The 20,907-nt window shown below is 37.5% G+C and overlaps 1 protein-coding gene across 2 annotated transcripts in view; it reads left to right on the top strand.

Moving 5' to 3' along the window:
• The first annotated feature begins 9,284 nt into the window (after positions 1-9,284).
• The window catches only part of LOC119772525 (integrin beta-1-like), a 59,253-nt gene continuing 47,630 nt past the window's right edge, over positions 9,285-20,907 (top strand). For both annotated transcript variants that reach the window (XM_038268979.1, XM_038268978.1), the window contains exon 1: positions 9,285-9,579. The gene's annotated coding sequence lies outside the window, so the exon portion shown is untranslated. The remainder of the gene's footprint in view (positions 9,580-20,907) is intronic.

Genomic DNA, 20,907 nt, shown 5'->3' with positions numbered 1-20,907 from the left:
GCCGAAAACTCACGTAAATTGTCAGAAATTGACGTGGACTCTCTTATGCAGTGTTCCCCCCATGCCTCCCCACCATGGAATTCTAGGGGAGGCTTTAACATGTAAATGAACATGCTGTGAGCTATACAAATGCAAACCAGGGTTGCAGGGGGGGTTTTACTCCCCCTGCAACCCTGGGTAAGAAAATCTCTGATACAAAGAGATCAGGTATAGGCTCTTACATTTTAGCTTGAATTGATTTATTTAATTAAAGTATAGAGACCAAAACAGATCTTTAGCTGGCAGAGCAATACATTTAGAGCAGTAATTATTTTTTTTTTTTATTTGCATTTAAGATAAAAAATAAAATGTTGTCTGTCAATATGCTCAATTCACAATTACTTAAGTGGAAAAGTTTCAAGAAATGATTCTGAGATGATTCACTTTATAACATGGCGCATTATCCTGTTGGAAGTAGCCATCAGAAGATTGGTACACTGTGGTCATAAGGACATAGGTCAGCATGCTAAATTGGTTTTAAGTGGCCCAAAGTGTGGCAATAAATATCCCCCAAATAGATGGTAGAAATAGATCAGGCTCAGTATAGCCTAATTATAGACTCTTACATTTTAGCTTGAATTGATTTATTTAATTAAAGTACGCTAGATTACTGTGTATGCAAATGTTATGTAAAAAAAATACACAAAATAATTTACTTCAAAAATTAGTTTTAATCAGAATCAGTTGGCTGTAATGGTTAATTTTTTTTTTTTAGATTTCCACTTTTTTTTTTTTTGTTATTGAATATATAAGAAAACAATAACAATCTCAAATAACAAGTCAATAACAAATATTTCAATACAAGAAGAAATATCACAACTCCTGCTTTTGAAAAATAAAATTAAATGCACAGGCTGGAACAAAGTATAAAATAAAATAAAATAAATAAAAATAAATAAAATAATAATAGTAGTTAAAGTAAATTAATCAGTGGGGACTACCAACTGAAATTCTTCAATTAACTCAAACAATTTAATTGCATTTAAATTCTGACTTTCCAACTGCTCTTAGTCCACAACTTTCGGCCAGCCCGCAGACTGACGAGAAGAAACTGCTGATTGCTATCAGCGGACTGTCTCGTCAGCTTGCCCAACATACTGCCGACATGAATGAGCGCCTCACTCAGCTGGAGAATTCGATGCACTCCAGGTTGCAGTCCATAGAGGACAAGATGGCGGGGGGTGGCCATTTCTATAGAACCAAAAAGGAGGACATTGTGCGGCATATCAATAAATTACTAAGGTGTACATAAGAATCGGGTAGTCACATTTATAGCACAATTCTTAGTAGTTTAAAGAGGATGCTTGTGTAGCTGAATAGAACAAAATATTAAAGAAATGTAAAAAAGAATTGGTTCCCAGCATTTGTATTTATTTAATACATTGTGGTGTTTAAAAAGTGACCATTTTTTAACACGATTAATTTGTGCAGAACTGCTGCAATTGATCATAAAGCAGTTGTTTGGAAAAGAAGCTCGAGAAAGAGCTAGAGAATAGGACGATGCAAGCTGCAAAAAGTGGCTGGAAAAGAGGAATTCATGACATGGCTGCAGCCTGTCGAGAGTAAAGATGATTTCACCATGTTCTCTATCTATCCATATCTATATATATATATATATATATATATATATATATATATATATATATATATATATATATATATATATATATATATATATATATATATATCTATATATATATATCTATATATATATATATCTATATATATATATCTATATATATATATATATATATATATATATATATATATATATATATATATATATATATATATATATATATATATATATAAACTAAAGTCATGGAACTGTGCTTACAGCTCCTTATTTCATGTAAACTAATAACTTGTGTACATGATACTTGTTGATGGCATTAAAATTATTTCTAATAGCATTAAAAGAGCATTAAATTAGAGTTCCTCATTCCTGTATAAAACCTGTGAACGCTTAATTTAATCTGACATATTAAAAAAATCCCCATCATCATCCAGCAGATGTTCAGTTTCTGCCCAAATACAGGTGCTGGTCATAAAATTAGAATATCATGAAAAAGTAGATTGATTTCAGTAATTCCATTTAAAAAGTGAAACTTGTATATTATATTCATACATTACATACAAACTCATATATTTCAGATGTTTATTTTGTTTAATTTTGATGATTACAAATGACAACAAATGAAAATCTCAAATTCATCATATCAGAAAATTAGAATATTACTGAAGACCAATAAAAACAAAGGATTTATAGAAATGTTGGCCAACTGAAAAGTATGAACATGAAAAGTATGAGCATGTACAGCACTCAGTATTTAGTTGGGCCTCCTTTGGCCTGTATTACTGCAGCAATGCGGCGTGGCATGGAGTCGATCAGTCTGTGGCACTGCTCAGGTGTTATGATAGCCCAGGTTGCTCTAATAGTGGCTTTTAGCTCTTCTGAATTGTTGGGTCTGGTGTATTGCATCTTCTTCTTCACAATACCCCATAGATTTTCTATGGGGTTAAGGTCAGGAAAGTTTGCTGGCCAATTAAGAACAGGGATACCATGGTCCTTCAACCAGGTACTGGTAGCTTTGGCACTGTGTGCAGGTGCCAAGTCCTGTTGGAAAATGAAATCTGCATCTCCAAAAAGTTGGTCAGCTGCAGGAAGCATGAAGTGCTCTAAAACTTCCTGGTATGTGGCTGCGTTGACCCTGGACCTCAGAAAACACAATGGACCAACACCAGCAGATGACATGGCACCCCAAACCATCACTGACTGTGGAAACTTTACACTGGACTTCAAGCAACGTGGATGAAGTGCCTCTCTTCTTTTCCTCCAGACTCTGGGACCTTGATTTCCAAAGGAAATGCAAAATTTACTTTCATCAGAGAACATGACTTTGGACCACTCACCAGCAGTCCAGTCCTGTTTCTCTTTAGCCCAGGCAAGACGCTTCTGACGCTGTCTGTGGTTCAAGAGTGGCTTGACACAAGGAATGCGACAGCAGAAACCCATGTCTTTCATACGTCTGTGTGTGGTGGTTCTTGAAGCACTCACTCCAGCTGCAGTCCACTCTTTGTGAATCTCCCCCACATTTTTGAATGGGTTTTGTTTCACAATCCTCTCCAGGGTGCGGTTATCTCTCTTGCTTGTACACTTTTTTCGACCACATCTTTTCCTTCCCTTCGCCTCTCTATTAATGTGCTTGGACACTGAGCTCTGTGAACAGCCAGCCTCTTTAGCGATGACCTTTTGTGTCTTGCCCTCCTTGTGCAAGGTGTCGATGGTCGTCTTTTGGACAACTGTCAAGTCAGCAGTCTTCCCCATGATTGTGTAGCCTATAGAACTAGACTGAAAGACCATTTAAAGGCTTTTGCAGGTGGTTTGAGTTAATTAGCTGATTAGAGTGTGGCACCAGGGGCCATCAATTTTGAACCTTTTCACAATATTCAAATTTTCTGATATGATGAATTTGAGATTTTCATTTGTTGTCATTTGTAATCATCAAAATTAAACAAAATAAACATCTGAAATATATGAGTTTGTATGTAATGTATGAATATAATATACAAGTTTCACTTTTTAAATGGAATTACTGAAATCAATCTACTTTTTCATGATATTCTAATTTTATGACCAGCACCTGTATTTTCTTTCTGTTGTGGATTTTTGTAACAGGGATAACTAGGATCATACATAGTTTGTATGAACTCTGTTTCTCTGCTTCCAAACTCATCATCTCATCCATTCCTGCAATAAGAATTTTCATTTAAAGTTGTGAGATTCACTCTAGAATCTCACAACTTCTTCCTGGTCTGTTGAAGCACCAATAGTCTGCATCCAATTATTTAATTAATTGCTCTTAGTTTTTGGGAATATATACAAACTATGCTCTAATTTCTAGATACCGATCTGTTTTTACTATAATTTAATTTGACAAACCGGGTCTTCTCTACATTCTTTTTTCTGTTGGGTGCGATTGCAATAGCGCGGTCTTGATCTGGACGGACCGGAGGGGAGCAAAAAATAGCTCAGCTCCGTATTTTGATGGTGAAGGACGGAGAAGACGTACGTGGGCGGTGACGAGCGGAGGATGTGGAACAGCTCTCATTGATTTGCATGACAGACAAGTACTCCGTACGCGAGCGGGGCGGAGCGCTGACGGAGTATGTGGAATCTGGGGGTAAAGGAGGACAAATACACGTCCGGCTGGGTGCAGCGCCGGACGCCGGACAGTGCAATGAAAATCCGGACTGTTCGCCCTAAAGCCGGACATCTGGCCACCAGTCGAGCAACTTTGCGGGATATACGAACTCGAGGAAGAGAAGACGGGTGCACAATGCCACGCTAGCGGTAAATATATGTTCGATTACTGGTAGCTATGCTAAAAGCAGCCTAGCTTAGCTAGGCAAGCTAAAGACAACCTAGCCTAGCTAGGTAAGCTAAAAGCAGCCTAGCCTAAAGCTTTATTAAAGTGTATTTTTTGTGATTCACAGGAAGCAATACGCCGTCTTAACAACTTGGAGACTAATTGCAGGCGCTATGAACCGGAGCAGGGGTAAGGTTTAAAGAATATGCTTTCATTCTGCGGTAAAAGGACATGGATACGGATAAATACCGACCATAGCTGTACTTTTTTTTTCAGACTACAGTCGCCTCACAATGAGGCGGTGACCTCCTATTTGCTCGGATTTGCACGATGTTGATAAAGACGACATTGTGTGTAAGTGACTCGTTTTAATGTTTTCTCCTTCCTTGTTACTGTGACTTGCGTTTGATTTTTTTTATTTTTTTATTCATACCACTCTCATTTAATTGTTTTCCAGCTGCCTGTAAGACGTATTATGAGACGGTATGCAGGAGCTTCAGATACACGCTGCTAGCCAGCACGCTGCGTGCGGAGGCTGCCAGGCTATCTGCTCGGAGTCGGGCCAGAAGAAAGAGGGTAAGACTTTATTTGGTGACTATTTTTCAGGTGCATTGATAGATGTGTTGTGTCCATATGCAGTGCGCTGATTCATTGTTTTTTTTTCAGCTGCTGAAGGCGAGGCAGAGTGTGCTGGCAGATGAGGAAGTGGAACTCTGGAAGTCCGCCACCGTCGACCTCATGTCCGACGAAGAAGATGGCGTCGTCGGCGGTGTCTCTGGATGGATTGTACGGTCGCCGCCATTTCGTAGGCCGGATCTCACTGAACTCTGTGTTAAGCTGCAGTCCCGATTAGAAGCGATGCCGAAGTACAGGGCCACGCACAGTAGGCGTCTGCACATCGGACCTGCCTCGGAGGGAATGCTGCCTGTTACCTCCAACCCCGAGGAAGCAAACGGACCGTTCACGGAGTTGTAATTTTTAGATACGCATGTGTTTGGATACGCGTTGTATATAGTTGTGTGTGTGTTTTAATAAAGCTCTTTCTTTGCATAAACAGCTTCCTGGCAAATCTTCATTTCCTGTATAAATTCATTCATGTCCTTGATGGTAGCATAATAATTGTGTAGTAGTGTAGGATAACATAAATACACAGCATATGAATGAATAAATATATGAATATAGCCTATATATATGAATGAATAAATATATATATGTAAATATATATATATGCCAACCAATCACGAGCGACTTTACTTGTTTAAAAAGAAGCGGTTCCGTCCAATACTCAGTAAGAAAATTAAAGCCTGGCGTGGCCACCTGTGGTTTTGCTGCCAATCACGAGCGATTTCACTTGTTTGAGAATAGTGGTTTCAGCCAATACTGAGTAGGTTATTCAAGCCAGACCTGGCCAGCCGCGCGGGTTTGCTGCATTCATATGCTAATTAGGGCCATTAGTACAGCTGATCGCTCTCCACATACGTCACGGTACGTTTCCGACAATTTGTGGCACGACAAACGCGGACAAGCACGGGTTGCAAATTGTCGGAAACTGACGAAAATCAGGCAGATCTGCGGGAGTTTACGGGGGTTTACGGGGACGAAAATCTCACTTTTCATGCAGTGTTAGTGGCAAAGTAAATAGGCAAATGAAAGCATTAAACAACAGAAGACAGACTGTACAGCAAAGGAAAAACATTCACCGGAAAAAAAATAATATATACTGAGCAGTTAATATGATAATGGTTTACCCTGATTAAATAATAAATGTTTAACATCAGCAGCCATTGCATAGAATTGAAATACTGCAAACAACAGAACGAATGTAGAACATATTTACAGAGCAGGTAAATACTGCACAAATGAAGGCATTGATGTACAAAACAATTAAGCAGATTAAAACTGTCCAAAGAATAGGGTAGGGCTAGCCTTAAATATCATTTAAGCTTGACAGAATACAGCAAATGATTGCCTTTTGAGGAATCTTTCCCAAACATCCCCCTAACATCATGTTCTCACAGTTAGGAAAGCAAGACATGGATCCTCTAATTCTGTAGTTTTATTGATTATGTTGTTTTGGCTATAGCTAGGAAAAATAAAAATGAAAAAAGGATGAAAAAACTGATGCTGCTGTTTTTTTTTGTTTTTCAGTCACCTTGCTGTACCTGCATGCCAACACAAGGGGGCGTCAGAGTTATAGGACGTTCAGGTTAATGCTTTGTCTTACTATGCCAGACCTAAGATCTTATAGGGTATATACAATTATCTGAACCTTTGTCGAGGTTTTATCTATATCTATTATACTGATAAGATAATACAGCTTGATATACTAAGAAACCATGCCTTCCTTCTGGGTTTTATTTTAGTCCAGGAGGACATTCTTTTTTTTTTTTTTTTTTATAAGCATTTGAGAACCCACAGCTTTTAAACTTGAGGCAAGATAAGACAGTAAACCCAGATGATGGAGAATTCCTCTACTATAATCAAGTTTCTGCTTAGTTCTATAACTTTTCTAGCAGGATGTGTCCAAATATTTGCATGTCTGTGGTGGAAGTCTGGCTTTTTAGACTCTCTTTATCTTCATCACTGACCATTTCCTGTTGCTTAGTCAAACAGAATATTTGTTTTTGCTTATTGTATCTCTCTGTAGGATGTGAGCCCCGGTCCTGCATCACTGTGCTAATCTCAGGAGCTGATTCAGTGGTATTCATGTCTCATCCTGCTTTGTCATATGGCCAGTTTAGTTTCTCTGGGAAGATCCAGCTTAAAGCAAAATATGCTTTTTATATATTTATATATCCTATATGTAAATCTGTGTGTGTTTGTTTGTTGTATATAAAGTGAGTTTCCATGTATCTGTCTTATCCCTGCCAATGGGTGTCAGGTTAAGAAGAGGGGAACAGAAGGCCTTGCATTCCCCTCTAAATTCTCCCTTGAGACTAAACAGGATTCAAGAAGCTTCCGGACCTATAATAGTTTGTTTTCTCTTACATTTTTCCTCCATGTCTCCAGAGCAGAGGCAATAGTTAACAACTAACCACTCTAAATAACTCCCTCTTGTAATTATCTACACTTGACGCTGATCCAAGAGAGCCTTGCTGTTTATAATGGTGAGAAAACTTCAGATAGGATAAGATTTTATTTCACAAATAAGCGTAACATGTATTTTAGAGATAAGACTTGCAAGTGTTTTCTTTGATGATGAGGAGGATGATGATGATGGCACACCCTAATTTGGACATATTTTCTAAAACAGCATTACGTAGGCATGAGATGCATCTGTATAAATAGGCATCTTCTTCAGAGGGGTCTGTCTGGCAATGACGTAGGCAGAGGAGGTCTTCATAGTCAGCTAAGACAAAATGACAAAACCAGGATCAGCCTTCAAAATAAAAGTAAAGTTAGTGGAATAACAAACATCAACAAACCCTACACTGTATATAATTTAAAAGCTCTGTGATTTGAGACATTTATTACCAGATAATTTTTTCCTTCAATGTTGTGTGATAATACATTATAGATTTGATACATATTAAGTTTTATATGTAGATTACATATAAATATAGAAACACCCTCAATAAATAGCTTTGCAGGGATCCCTTTTGTCCTGCTCACAGAAATGCATCAGATTTTTTTTATAAACATGAATTTAGCCTCAGAGAGATGAACTTTAATTAGCAAACAAAAAGGGCGTTTATGAATAACATTGGATACTTTTATTCTAGTGTCCCTTTATATGACTTAATAATGCCAAAAACAACAAAATATAATTGGCTTACTGAGTATTTAAAAATCAATTAACAGTTATAGATTAATTGATGCCTTATGATATTAATAAAGGAATTATGATGGAGTCCTAATCTAATATCATTCCAATTCAGCCAAAAAACAAATATTGAAAGCAATCAGCCTGGAATGTAAGCAAACTGATAGAATCAATTCTCTTTTAGTTGTTTCTGTTTAAGGTTTTTATAATTTATATTTTTTTTTATATAAATTTATATATTATTTATAATTTATATATATTTTATATTATTTTTATGGTCAATAATACATTTGTGGGTGATTTCCATGCTGACTGTTCATAACTACAGTTCTTTTTGAGTAATATCACTTCTTCAGTCTTTTTTGATGAAGTGAGTCTATTCTTTTTTTTTATATGCAATTCTAAAAAAAATTATAAAAATACGTATGATTTGTGCTGATATCATGTTTGGTCCGAAATGTATTGGGACATCCTTGATATATATACGAACATAACAGGGCAGGGTGATATGAGCAAAAAAAATGTTTTCTCTGATTAATTGATTTTTTTTCTCATAATCATAATAATAAAAAAATAAAACATACAATAATATGTCAAAAAAATTTATAAAATAAAATTGTGCACAGATATCAGTCCTCCAATCTGGGAGGTGACCTTAATTGAAAGGTCAATTAATTAAATTAAATTTGAAAAAGGCTGTAAATCAATCAAGTTTCACAAATAAACACTGAAACTATAACACTAAATGTTTGCTGCTAGTGGTATTAGTCAGTCTGCTCAAAAAATAAATCTTCATAAATAAAAAATTTATCAATAAAGTTCATTAATGGCCTTGCCCTAAAACATACCTATTCTTATTTCGGTCGCCAGCGGGTTAAAGGTAAACATAAATGTTTATTTTTTTAATAAAACTCGGATACGTTTAGGTCTTTCATCCTTACATTATTTCTTTAAACAAAATTCATGTTAGCAGGGTAATTAAGCACTTTTAAAAATAGAAAATTAAAAAGTTGGCTGACTGGTGTCAAGTGGCGTGAAAGTTGTCTTTTATTTTGAAGGGAACAGACGGAAGCGCCTTTTCTAACGGACCGCTCTGGTGCGTCTGTCCGCGCTGCGCTTTTATCCTAATTTAGTCCGAGGGGAGAGGACGCGCTCCTGTGCCGCGGGGATACAGTTGTCTTTTTGAGTTTTTTGTCCCCTCTTTCGGCTTTATCCATTAAAGAATTGACCGTTTCCCTTTTCCCAGTGGAATTCCGTTGAATGAAGGTTTGGAGAAGGATTTGAGTCCTCAGAGGAGAAGGCGTCCGCCGGTGCCAGCAGGGCAGACAGTCGCTGCTCTCAGAGCTTCTGTGTAGTGGGACATCTCAGGGAGCTCCTGTATGTCGCCTCGGATATAACAGCACAGCGGTGAGAACAACAAGCTGGATTAGTTTTCCTTTCTTTTACCTCCTGTTTTAATGAAGTCCCTCAAAGGACACATTACTAACACCTCCCCATTAGATTTAATGGGCTCAGTGTAATTAGAGCCACAGACTGTGGCTTTATGGAAGAAGATCAGGGCCACTGGAAAAAAAAACTAAAGTTAAATGATTTTTACATTTTATTTCTGTTTAATATGGGAAAAAAAGTCAGAATTCCGAGATTAAAGTCAGAATTCCGAGATTAAAGTCAGAATTCCGAGATTAAAGTCAGAAATTCTTAGGAAAAAGTCAGAATTCTGAGATTAAAGTCAGAATTCCGAGATTAAAGTCAGAAATTCTTAGGAAAAAGTCAGAATTCTGAGATTAAAGTCAGAAATTCTGTGGAAAAAGGCAGAATTCCAAGATTAAAGTCAGAATTCTGAGATTAAAGTCAGAATTCTGAGATTAAAGTAAGAAATTCTGTAGAAAAAGGCAGAATTCCAAGATTAAAGTCAGAATTCCAAGATTAAAGTCAGAATTCCGAGATTAAAGTCAGAATTCCGAGATTAAAGTCAGAAATTCTGTGGAAAAAGTCAGAATTCCGAGATTAAAGTCAGAATTCCGAGATTAAAGTCAGAAATTCTGTGGAAAAAGTCAGAATTCTGAGATTAAAGTCAGAAATTCTGTGGAAAAAGGCAGAATTCCAAGATTAAAGTCAGAATTCTGAGATTAAAGTCAGAATTCTGAGATTAAAGTAAGAAATTCTGTAGAAAAAGGCAGAATTCCAAGATTAAAGTCAGAATTCCAAGATTAAAGTCAGAATTCCGAGATTAAAGTCAGAATTCCGAGATTAAAGTCAGAAATTCTGTGGAAAAAGTCAGAATTCCAAGATTATAGTCAGAATTCTGAGATTAAAGTCAGAAATTCTGAGATTAAAGTCAGAATTCCGAGATTAAAGTCAGAAATTCTGAGAAAAAGGTCAAAATTCTGAGATTAAAGTCAGAATTCAGAGATTAAGATTAAAGTCAGAATTCCAAGATTAGACAAAAAATTCTAAGGAAAAAGTCAGAATTCTGAGACTAAAGTCAGAATTCTGAGAAAAAGGTCAAAATTCTGAGATTAAAGTCAGAATTCCGAGATTAAAGTCAGTAATTCTGAGAAAAAGGTCAGAATTCCGAGATTAAAGTCAGAATTATGAGATTAAAGTCAGAAATTCTGAGATTAAAGTCAGAATTCCGAGATTAGACAGAAATTCTAAGAAAAAAGTCAGAATTCTGAGACTAAAGTCATAAATTATGTGGAAAAAGGCAGAATTCCAAGATTAAAGTCAGAATTCTGAGATTAAAGTCAGAATTCTGAGAAAAAGGTCAAAATTCTGAGATTAAAGTCAGAATTCCGAGATTAAAGTCAGTAATTCTGAGAAAAAGGTCAGAATTCTGAGATTAAAGTCAGTAATTCTGAGAAAAAGGTCAGAATTCCGAGATTAAAGTCAGAATTATGAGATTAAAGTCAGAAATTCTGAGATTAAAGTCAGAATTCCGAGATTAAAGTCAGTAATTCTGAGAAAAAGGTCAAAATTCTGAGATTAAAGTCAGAATTCCGAGATTAAAGTCAGTAATTCTGAGAAAAAGGTCAGAATTCTGAGATTAAAGTCAGAATTATGAGATTAAAGTCAGAATTCTGAGAAAAAGGTCAAAATTCTGAAATTAAAGTCAGAAATTCCCAGAAAAAAGTCAGAATTCTGACGTTTTTCTCATATTAAACAAAAATAAAATTTAAAGTTAACTGTTTTTTTTTTCAGTGGCCCTAATCCTCTTCCCTAGTGGTTTAGATCAGAGTGCTGGTTAATCTGGGGAGAGAACCAGGAATACAGCTGAGTTATTAGGAATGATGTAACTATATTCCATTTCAAGATAGGATATGGAAGAAAAATAACACAGCTTGTAATGTTATTTATATTAACCTGTCTATATTCACAGATTTTATCCTCTATCTGTTCATTTATATATGATTTGATCAACATTTATCCTTCTTTTTGCTCCTCCATCACTTTGGATTTCTTTTTCTTTTTACGTAGATTCTCCCCTACTTTGAAATGTTGGCAATAAACTTTAAACCAGATTTTCGATATTTTGAGTTCTATAAAAGTTTTGAATATCAATCTGAAACACATAAACGGTTTTAGACTGTTTTGTTTCTCGGATCATGGCTCTGCATTGAAAAAACAATGCATTTGACATTTATTTAATCATATTTAGATACTTTAACATAATTGTTTCATGTTAGCAGGGTAGGACATAGAACAATGGTGTTTAAGTGACTAAATATGATTAAGTAAATGCCAAAAGCGGTTGCATATATTTTTCAGTGTAAAAGTTGGGACGTTTTGCCTCTGAACACTTTAGTATCGTCTCCATTGAGTTAAATAGAAGCAACAGGCTGTTGCTGCGCCTATAATGTGCCTGGTCATATGAAAGGGGCTTCAACAAGTGATCTCACATGATGCGTTGGGATTTCTGCGAGGTCCAATCAACATGAGGCGCTGACAGCCCCCACAGGGAGAGCCATGCTGGAAGATTGGACCCCTCCCTGCAGGAATACGTCCACATTGGGACGGATGTAAGTTGTGGATGGGAAGAAATTGAACAAAACAACTTAAAAGGGGTTGATTGGCATGTTGCTCAACTTCCACAGAGTGGACCAAGCAACCGACCCTCCCCCTCCCTGCTGTTTCATCTGAAGAGTGAGCTGGAAGATGAAAGCCTAATAAATCCGGCTGACTCCGCACTGGTGCGCAGTTTAATCAAGGAAATGGGGGGCAGGAAGAGAGGCGAGGACAGACAGAGAAGGAGAAGATGTCAGAAGGAGATATGGGAGCTCAGGAAGGAGAGGAGGGAGGCTAATTGAGGGGGAGGGTAAATGTAGGACAGTGGGGGGGTGGAGATTCGGAGCCAGTAGCCATGAGCTGAATGGATTGGGATCCCCAGCGCCCCTAGGGAACAGCTGCTGCATCATCCCAGATGATTTATGGGGCCAATCACTCCCCACTGAGAGCCACACCCAGGATTCTCCTCTCCTCTCCTCTGGTTCTCATGAAAGCTGTATGTTCATTTCTGACATGCAGCTTATGGCTAGTGCTAGCTGCTACGATGCATGTTACCGTGGGGAAGGAAGTGATGAATGTGCAGGACTGCAGGCTGTCACACATGTTTCCCGCATCAGGGAGAGATCCAGGCCCTTAGAGAGCGTAGTGGGGGAGATAATCACCCTCTTTAGGCGTTTACCCCACCACATTTTGTCTAAGACCCCTCTAAAAGCTAGCTACTCCACTTAAAAAAGAAAAGAAAAAAAACTGTTATATCTTGTTTGTTACACAGTAACTAAGCAGTAAACAGTAACCATGGTGGAAATTAGCTTTGCTTAAAAGTATCCCAACCAAGAATTACCAAAAAACTCTTTTTAAATTGTTCATGCTTCCTAAAACTTGATATTAATTCTTTTTAATTGAACTATCTAACAGAAAGGGTTTACTACACATTTGCCCTTTCTTTAGAAATGTTATATTCTTAAAAGCTATACATCTCTAGCAGTTTCGCCCACCTAGAGCCTAAACTATTAGTTTGGTCCCATTGGATGGAAAAAAAAATCAGTATAGATCTATATTTCAAGTCATTTCGAATAAGATGAAGGTTTAGGCCCCGTCCACACGAAGTCAAACCCTGGCCTAAACGCACAAATTTTTCACCAAACCAGCCTCTCATCCATACGAAGCCGGCGTTTCGGGGGTCTGTAAACGATCTTTTTTTATTTAAGCCTTCAGAGTGGAAAGAGTTTGAAACGCCGTTTTCGCGTTTCCATCTTTAAGCTCTAACCGCATTTTTTTTCTTACACGCATGCGTCATAGCGTCGCCTCTAAACACGCATGCGCGACACAGTATCACAACAACAATGGCGCCGTACTGTGTTGAATGGTTGCTGCTCATGCTACTCGCCCTGCTGTCGGGCTTACAACAGAATCTTCTTCTTCTGGAATATCTCCAGGAAGAACAGAGCAATATCCACGACATAGTTCAGCACCTGAATTTGACTGAACCACAAAAATGGATAAATATTACTGCGCATGCCCAACATTTCGTTGCCTGTTTTCGCCTATTTTTGCTTTGGCACCACAGCGCCACTTACAGGCCTGGCATACATTTTGCAGCGTTTTCATGCATTCATGTGGTCGATCACAGTTATTTTACGTCTCCGTCTTTACGACAAACCTGCTGGAAAATATTAGCGTTTCGTGTTCGTTTTGACTTTGTGTGGACAGGGCCATAGTCTCCCCAGCATGTCCTGGGTCGTCCCCTGGGCCTCCTCCCGGTGGGACGTGCCTGGAACACCTCTCGAGGGAGGCATCCAGGGGGCATCCGAAACTGACTCCTCTCGATGTGGAGGAGAACCGGCTCTACGCTGAGCCTCTCCCGAATGACCGAGCTCCTCACCCTATCTCTAAGGGAGAGCCCAGCCACCCTGTGGAGAAAGCTTATTTCAGCCGCTTGCATCCGGGATCTTGTTCTTTCGGTCATTTTAATGCAATAAAATGCGTAAAATCTCTAAGGTTGTGAATACTTTTGCTTCAGCAGTAGCAAACTTTGCCATCAAACCTGCAATTTTACTTCATTTTCTGTCTTCTGCTTCTATCAACATTTAGAACCACTAATATAAATGTATTCAGAGTCAAATTGAGGGTTAGATGTTAGCAGTCTTTCGCTCTGCCCTGAGCTCCTATTCTCTTCTGGGCCACTTCTGGACATTTTTTTTGTGGTGCTTCTTGCTTCAAAAAAAGTTTGTGAAACACCAGGGAGGAGCAGCGTGGTTAAAGCTGACCTCTGCTCACTCAGGCCCGCTGAGAAAAGGAAGCCAAACATGATGCGTTGGTAGTAAATAGTTCCAGCCCTTTTGCGGACTCTATGCTCTGTTGCGATGTTTGTTATTGTGATGCCGTGAAGACTAAACGTTGAGGTGTGTTTGCTCTAAAGCTCATGCAGTTCTTCCCAGAATAGATGGAGGTGTTTGGACATGCGGCTTTGGAGGCAGGCTGTTCTTTCATCAGCAGGAACAACAGCAGAAATGGAATCATAATTAAAAACTTTGGAAATCTTTATTTTATTATGTTCTATAAAATGCAAAAAAAAAAAAAAAAGAGAATATAAGAAATTTTAGAAAAACTTTCAGTGCAATACTAGACTTGAAACTCATGTTATCAGCTTCCTTTGTTAGATAAGCCTGAAGAGGAAAGAGACAGGAAATGAGTCAGGAGATTTTTATCAGACAAGCAACAAAGTCTTCTAGCTGGACTTTTAACACTTTTAAACTTTTTAAACTGAACTTTTCTGTTAAACCTTTCAAGATTTATCATCTTTATTTCGTCATTTCTAAATTCAAAGTCCTCTTTACACTAAAGTCCAAAAATTGTTTATTTAAAGTTTTTTTTTTTAATCTATTTTGTTGTAGCTGATCAAAATCAGCTTCTTTGGCCACAAACAAGTCATTGAACTTCATTATCTCTGCAGAATACAGACAATAAATATAAATATATAAACTTAAAAGCAGGTAACAGATTTAAAAGAACAAAAACACACCTATAATTATTAAAATAAGCTTAAATGAGCAGAACAAAAAACGACATTTAAGCAGGTATTAATCATACTTTGATTAAGCTCACATGGTCACTGGTCTGATTTAATATTCTTATCTTAAACGCTGTGTTTTCATCAGCTTTAAACCTGAAAATCCACAGATTTAACATAATTTGAGGCGAAACATTGGTTTGTGTAATCAATCTACTTATATCACTGGAAAAATCTAAATCTAGATAAGTAATTATTTCTTAAAATAATTGCATTTGTTCTTGAATTTAGAAGGTAAAAGACATATTTTGTAGGGATGCACGATATAATCAGCCCCCTATAGGTATCGGCCTTAAAACTGAATATCGGACATCGGCCACCACACCGATATTTAACCCGATATTTGATCAGCTTCTGAGTTTCTAAAGTCTAAAAAAAAAAAAATACTACTTCTTCTTCTTCCTCAAAAACTTATTTTTTACATATACATTACATTACAATACGTTAAAATATCACAATATCTTCATATGCTGATATATTGCCATTTAAAAACACCATATCAATCTCTTTTACTAATGAAATATTGCTTTATGTCATCGTTATGCTACGAAATCCGCCGAAAATTCACAAAATGTTCCCATATTTTTATATGTTGATATAGTGACACGGTATCGATCTATTTTACTAACAAAATCTCACAAGAATTTGCAAAATATCACAAGAGTTTGTAACTGAACGATGAAATTTCACGAGATTTTGAAAGTAAAATAGATCGATACCGCGTTTTTAAAAATCAATTTGATATCAGCATATGAAAATATATTTGAGTATATTATTTTTCAAAGTGTCAGAAATGGATAACAAAACTGCTATTTTCAATGACTACTTATTTTTGTCCAGCTTTAACATCGGTATCGATATCGGTTATCGGCTACATGAGTTTTAAAATATCGGCATATCGCATATCGGCCAAAATCCAAATATCGTGCATCCCAAATATTTTGCCAATGGAACAAGAAAATTTACACTTAAAATAAGAAAACACAATTACATTGTCTTATTTCAAGTGCATTTTATCTAAATACCTTATTCTAAGAGTAGAAATACTGATTCAATTGGCAAATCATCTGATTTGGTAAATTCACTAATTTGAGAAATTTTTACTTATTTCTAGATCGTTTTTTCCAGTGTATCATTGCTTTTCTCAGTCAGTTAAGTTACTAAAATAAATGTTGTTGGTTTTCTCATTAATTGAATTACTTGAATATGACTGTATGTGTATGCACACACACAATTTTTTTTTTTATTTTTGATCCAGGGGTGCTTAATTTTTTTGGCAATAGGGTGTCTAACTATTCTGGCTCTATGGCATAGAAATAAGTTAGAAAGTTAAGAAGAACATTTATATTCTTGGTTGGAAGAGGAACTTGCCTTTTCCATTTATCAAAAAAAAAATTGCATTTGGTAAATTTATTTTTGTTCAGATCTTTGCTCTTTACAGAGATTCTTATCAGAGTTTAGGAGTTCCTCTTTGCAGCACGTGAACATTTTTCTTAAATACAGCAGAAATAAGTCGCTAATTGCTGCAGCAGAAGCAGTGAAATAAAAAGTTAAAAGGTCTTATATTTGGTTTTTAAACCTTGTGATGTAACCTATCTAAATATATACGACAAGACAACGCCTTCAGTGCAACATTAGCAGTTTATAGTTATGAAACATAGCTATTTTCTTCAAACCCAAAGGAAAAGCATTTGCCTTCAAAAGGAAGCTGCCTTTTCCTGTCTGGGTGTCGCCGCTTTAAGGACGTTGGTGTATCAGCCCTCTGTGAAAGTCTGAGACCTCTCATGGCCAAAATAACAGAATTCATGACATTAGCTAAGGAATAAACATTTCTGCCCTGTGCAGATAAGCCATGAAAAAAGGCGCTTTAAGGCGGGATCCTGACGCTCCCCCTCACATCAAACCTCCCTGATCAGACAAGTCTGCTGACTGTTTACATGTTAGGATAGGTTCTTTCTGAAAGGGATCCTTCCTATGTAGATATTCTCCAATCGCTTCCTCTCACAGATAATTCAGAGATGCACCAAACAAGTGAAATACCATAGTTAACAGCTTAAATACTTATATTTGCATGATTTAGGCCCATATAGCTGAAATAACTGTATATATTTTCCCCTTTTGGGCATCCTGAGCAATTGTTCTAGACTCCCCGACTAAATTTCCTCTGAATTTATATAAACATTACGATCCATGAGTAAGTTTTTAGGTGTTTTCCAGCTGTGGCTAATTCACTGAGTCACTTTTCTACTAAATTCAGACTGTTATCTTGTTCTTTCCTGTCTTTTTGGGCATTTATGAGAATGAATAAAGGTGGAAAAAAAAGGAATAAAAATTTCTGCCCTGTGCAGATAAGCCATGAAAAAAGGCGCTTTAAGGCGGGATCATGACGCTCCCCCTCACATCAAACCTCCCTGATCAGACAAGTCTGCTGTCTGGTTACATGTTAGGATAGGTTCTTCCTGAAAGGGATCCTACCTATGTAGATATTCTCCAATCGCTTGCTTACACAGATAATTCAGAGATGCACCAAACAAGTGAAATACCATAGTTAAAAGCATTTGCGTGATTTAGGTCCATTTAACTAGAATTTAGCTGAAATAACTGCACATTTTCCCCCTTTGAACCATCACAGAATACTGATGCATCCTGAGCAACTGTTCTAGACTCCCTGACTAAATCTCCTCTGAATTTATATAAACATTACGATCCATGAGTAAGTTTTAAGGTGTTTTCCAGCTGTGGCTAATTCACTGAGTCACTTTTCTACTAAATTCAGACTGTTATCTTGTACTTACCTGTTTTTTTGCCATTTATGGGAATGAATAAAAGTGAAAAAAATTACATATTTCAGAATATGAATCATCTTTCTAGCAGTAAATGCTTTATTTCAGACAGTGTAGAGCAACATCAATGTCCTTATGCATCTCAATAATTGAGATAAAAAAAAAGCTAGGTAAGTTGTTGGGTTCTAGTTAAAACAGCTTCTTTAGTCTGAAAAGCTAGAGATAAACTCAGCGTTAGAAGCTGCACCTTTGCATAGTAGATGAAAAAGTTCACAGCCACAAAACGCTCACATGCAAAAAGGAATAACAGCCCTCGTTAGTTCTCTAAACTGAACCACTTATCCTTCCTAGAGAGCCATGCTGGCTGTAACAGCACTGTAGTAAAATACCAAAAAGCGGCAGTCAGATTCAGAATAAACAGTTCACTATACTGATCAATCATGTTTTGAACCCGAGCTACAACTAACAGATATTTTCTAACCGATTAATCTGTGGATTATTTTATTTGATCAACCAAATCATAATCAGATTCCAAACTGTTTCTTAAAAAGTTTTTATACAGAATTTAAATCAGCTGAAGTTCAAGCCACTAGAAGGAAAATATCGACAAGAAAAGTTTTTATCATCTTTAAGGCAAAATGTTGATATACTTTTTACAATTTTGGTATAATTGCTGTTCTGAGCTAGCCTGGATGCCATTCCGAACTTAGTCCCGCCCACAACGTTTGAGGTTGGGAAGTTCGGTCTGGCATTGCTCAATAGTAGCGCGCGTATGCTCGCACAATATCTGGCCGGCCAATCAAATTGTCAGGGCGGGCTTTATACGATGATAGACAGATGATCAACAGTAACGTAATCAACCACGTCACCGAAGCGCGCTTGGGTAACAACAACAATGGCTGCCGCTGGAGAGTTGAGGTGTGTAGATTCTGCTATTAGGTCTGTTCTAGAAGATATCGACAGCAAATTAATTTTAAAAGAGGAACAGAGAAACGCGGTCAAGGCTCATCTTCTTATTCTAGGCGTGCAACTGCACGCTTTGATTTTTGTTGACAACATGCGTCGCTTAACATACGTCACTCACTCCGTTGCTTTTATTGGTTGTAGGTCTATCCAATTGAGTGCAGAGATAATCACAGCTCTGTGGAGCAGTATCAGACTCATATTCTGACTACAATTGAGTAGGACTATGTCAGGCTAGTTCTGAGCTAGCCTCGTGAGAGCATCCTGATCTCGCGAGCTTTCAAGGTTTCACTCGCAGATCAGTCTAGAGACTCTCCGTTAAAGAAAATTTGGAGCCGTTCACCAAACGAACGTCCAATCAGCGTTGGCTTTGAGGCGGGTTGAGGTGTGACGCAACGAGAAGCGTGACAGTTCAGTCTAAAGAACATGGCGGCTTCAGCCGATGAAACTAGCGTTAGCGTGGCTATCGAGCAAGTTTTATTGGAATTACAGAGTATTTCTTCAATGAAAGAAGAGCAAAACACTGCTCTGGAGGCTTTTCTCAGAGGAAAAGATGTTTTTGCTCTTCTCCCGACTGGTTTCGGCAAGAGTAGCCTGGCTTGTGGTTGTGTTTTCGTCGTCGCTCTGTTAGTACGTCATATGCTTTGTTGATCTGATTGGTTTATTTGGCCCGTCTATCACCAACATAGGCCAATCAGCTAACCAGTATTTTCGCCCCTTCCCAAAATTACTTCAACGGAAGGTTTCCAGATGGATATGCGGAGCAAATCCATCTGGCGGAGTCAGGTTAGTTCTGAACGGGTTGCTCCTTTAGCCCATGGCATGTTTCAGTCTCTGCAATCCAGTTACCAATGAATTGATTATTAAATTAATTGATGATTTTTTTAAAATTTGATTAACCACTGTTTCAGTCCTGATTCAAACCATAAGTAGCATTCATTTATGTTTTCATGGAGACCATAATAAAATATTTGCATAAAAGGTAAAAGTATTCAGAACAACCTTATCAGGTTATGATGTTAGTCATTATTACTACAGGATGGCTGTGCAACTGTTATTCACACCTTCATCATGCAAACCTTATTTTTAGTATCTGTTAACTTGTAACACCACTTTCGCATTATACGTGTTAAAAGCTTGAAACTTACGACTTATATCACACAAATTTCCATTCAAGAACTCTTTAACCACGTTGCCTCATATCTTGAGGATTTCTTTCATCCCATTTGCTGATGTCTAAATATTCAAAGCTAAAAACCATAAAAGGTTTGAAGGCGATTGAACAAGTTCAATGTTTGTAAGAGTTTTTGGATGCTGTGTTCGGTCAGTGAACTCTTTCAAAGCCTGGATAATCACCCATGACATATTTCTTTACTGCTCCCATGGGGGAATGTGTGTAGCTCTGCTCTGCTTGCTGCTTAACTCTGCAGTTTTGTTTTTTTTCTCCTGCAGCGGAAGCCCTGAGTTAAAGTGTGAAGTCTGGGCTCTAATGAAAGACATCTGACCGTCATTAATGCTCCACTTTTCCTGCTTTCACAGCTCAGCTTATATATGACACAGGGGCCCACAGACAGCCTTTTGTAGGATTTAAACTATATTAAGTCTGGACTATCTGCACGGGGGATTGCTTTTATGGAGCGTACTCTTTAGAAAATGGCCTCTTCTGCTGGACAGCTATTCACTAATCGCTTCACATACGCAAATATTTGCTTTACAGTCAACTGCTGTCATGTATCGCAGTAATTCCCTGGACAGTGTCAGCACCTCCAGTGCAGGGCTGGTTCCTGTAGAGCAACAGAGAATTCATATCTGCGTCAGTTGTTTGCTGATTTCCCATTGGTTCCTTCGGCTTTTATTCTCTGTGTTTGACATCATTTTCAGGATTTTGCTCAGGGTCGTAACTACCATAGAGGA

The sequence above is a fragment of the Cyprinodon tularosa genome, unplaced genomic scaffold (genome assembly GCF_016077235.1).
Source record: "Cyprinodon tularosa strain WSP-4 unplaced genomic scaffold, ASM1607723v1 ctg713, whole genome shotgun sequence".
NCBI classification, from domain to species: domain Eukaryota; kingdom Metazoa; phylum Chordata; class Actinopteri; order Cyprinodontiformes; family Cyprinodontidae; genus Cyprinodon; species Cyprinodon tularosa.
This window is presented reverse-complemented; position numbering and strand designations above follow the sequence as displayed.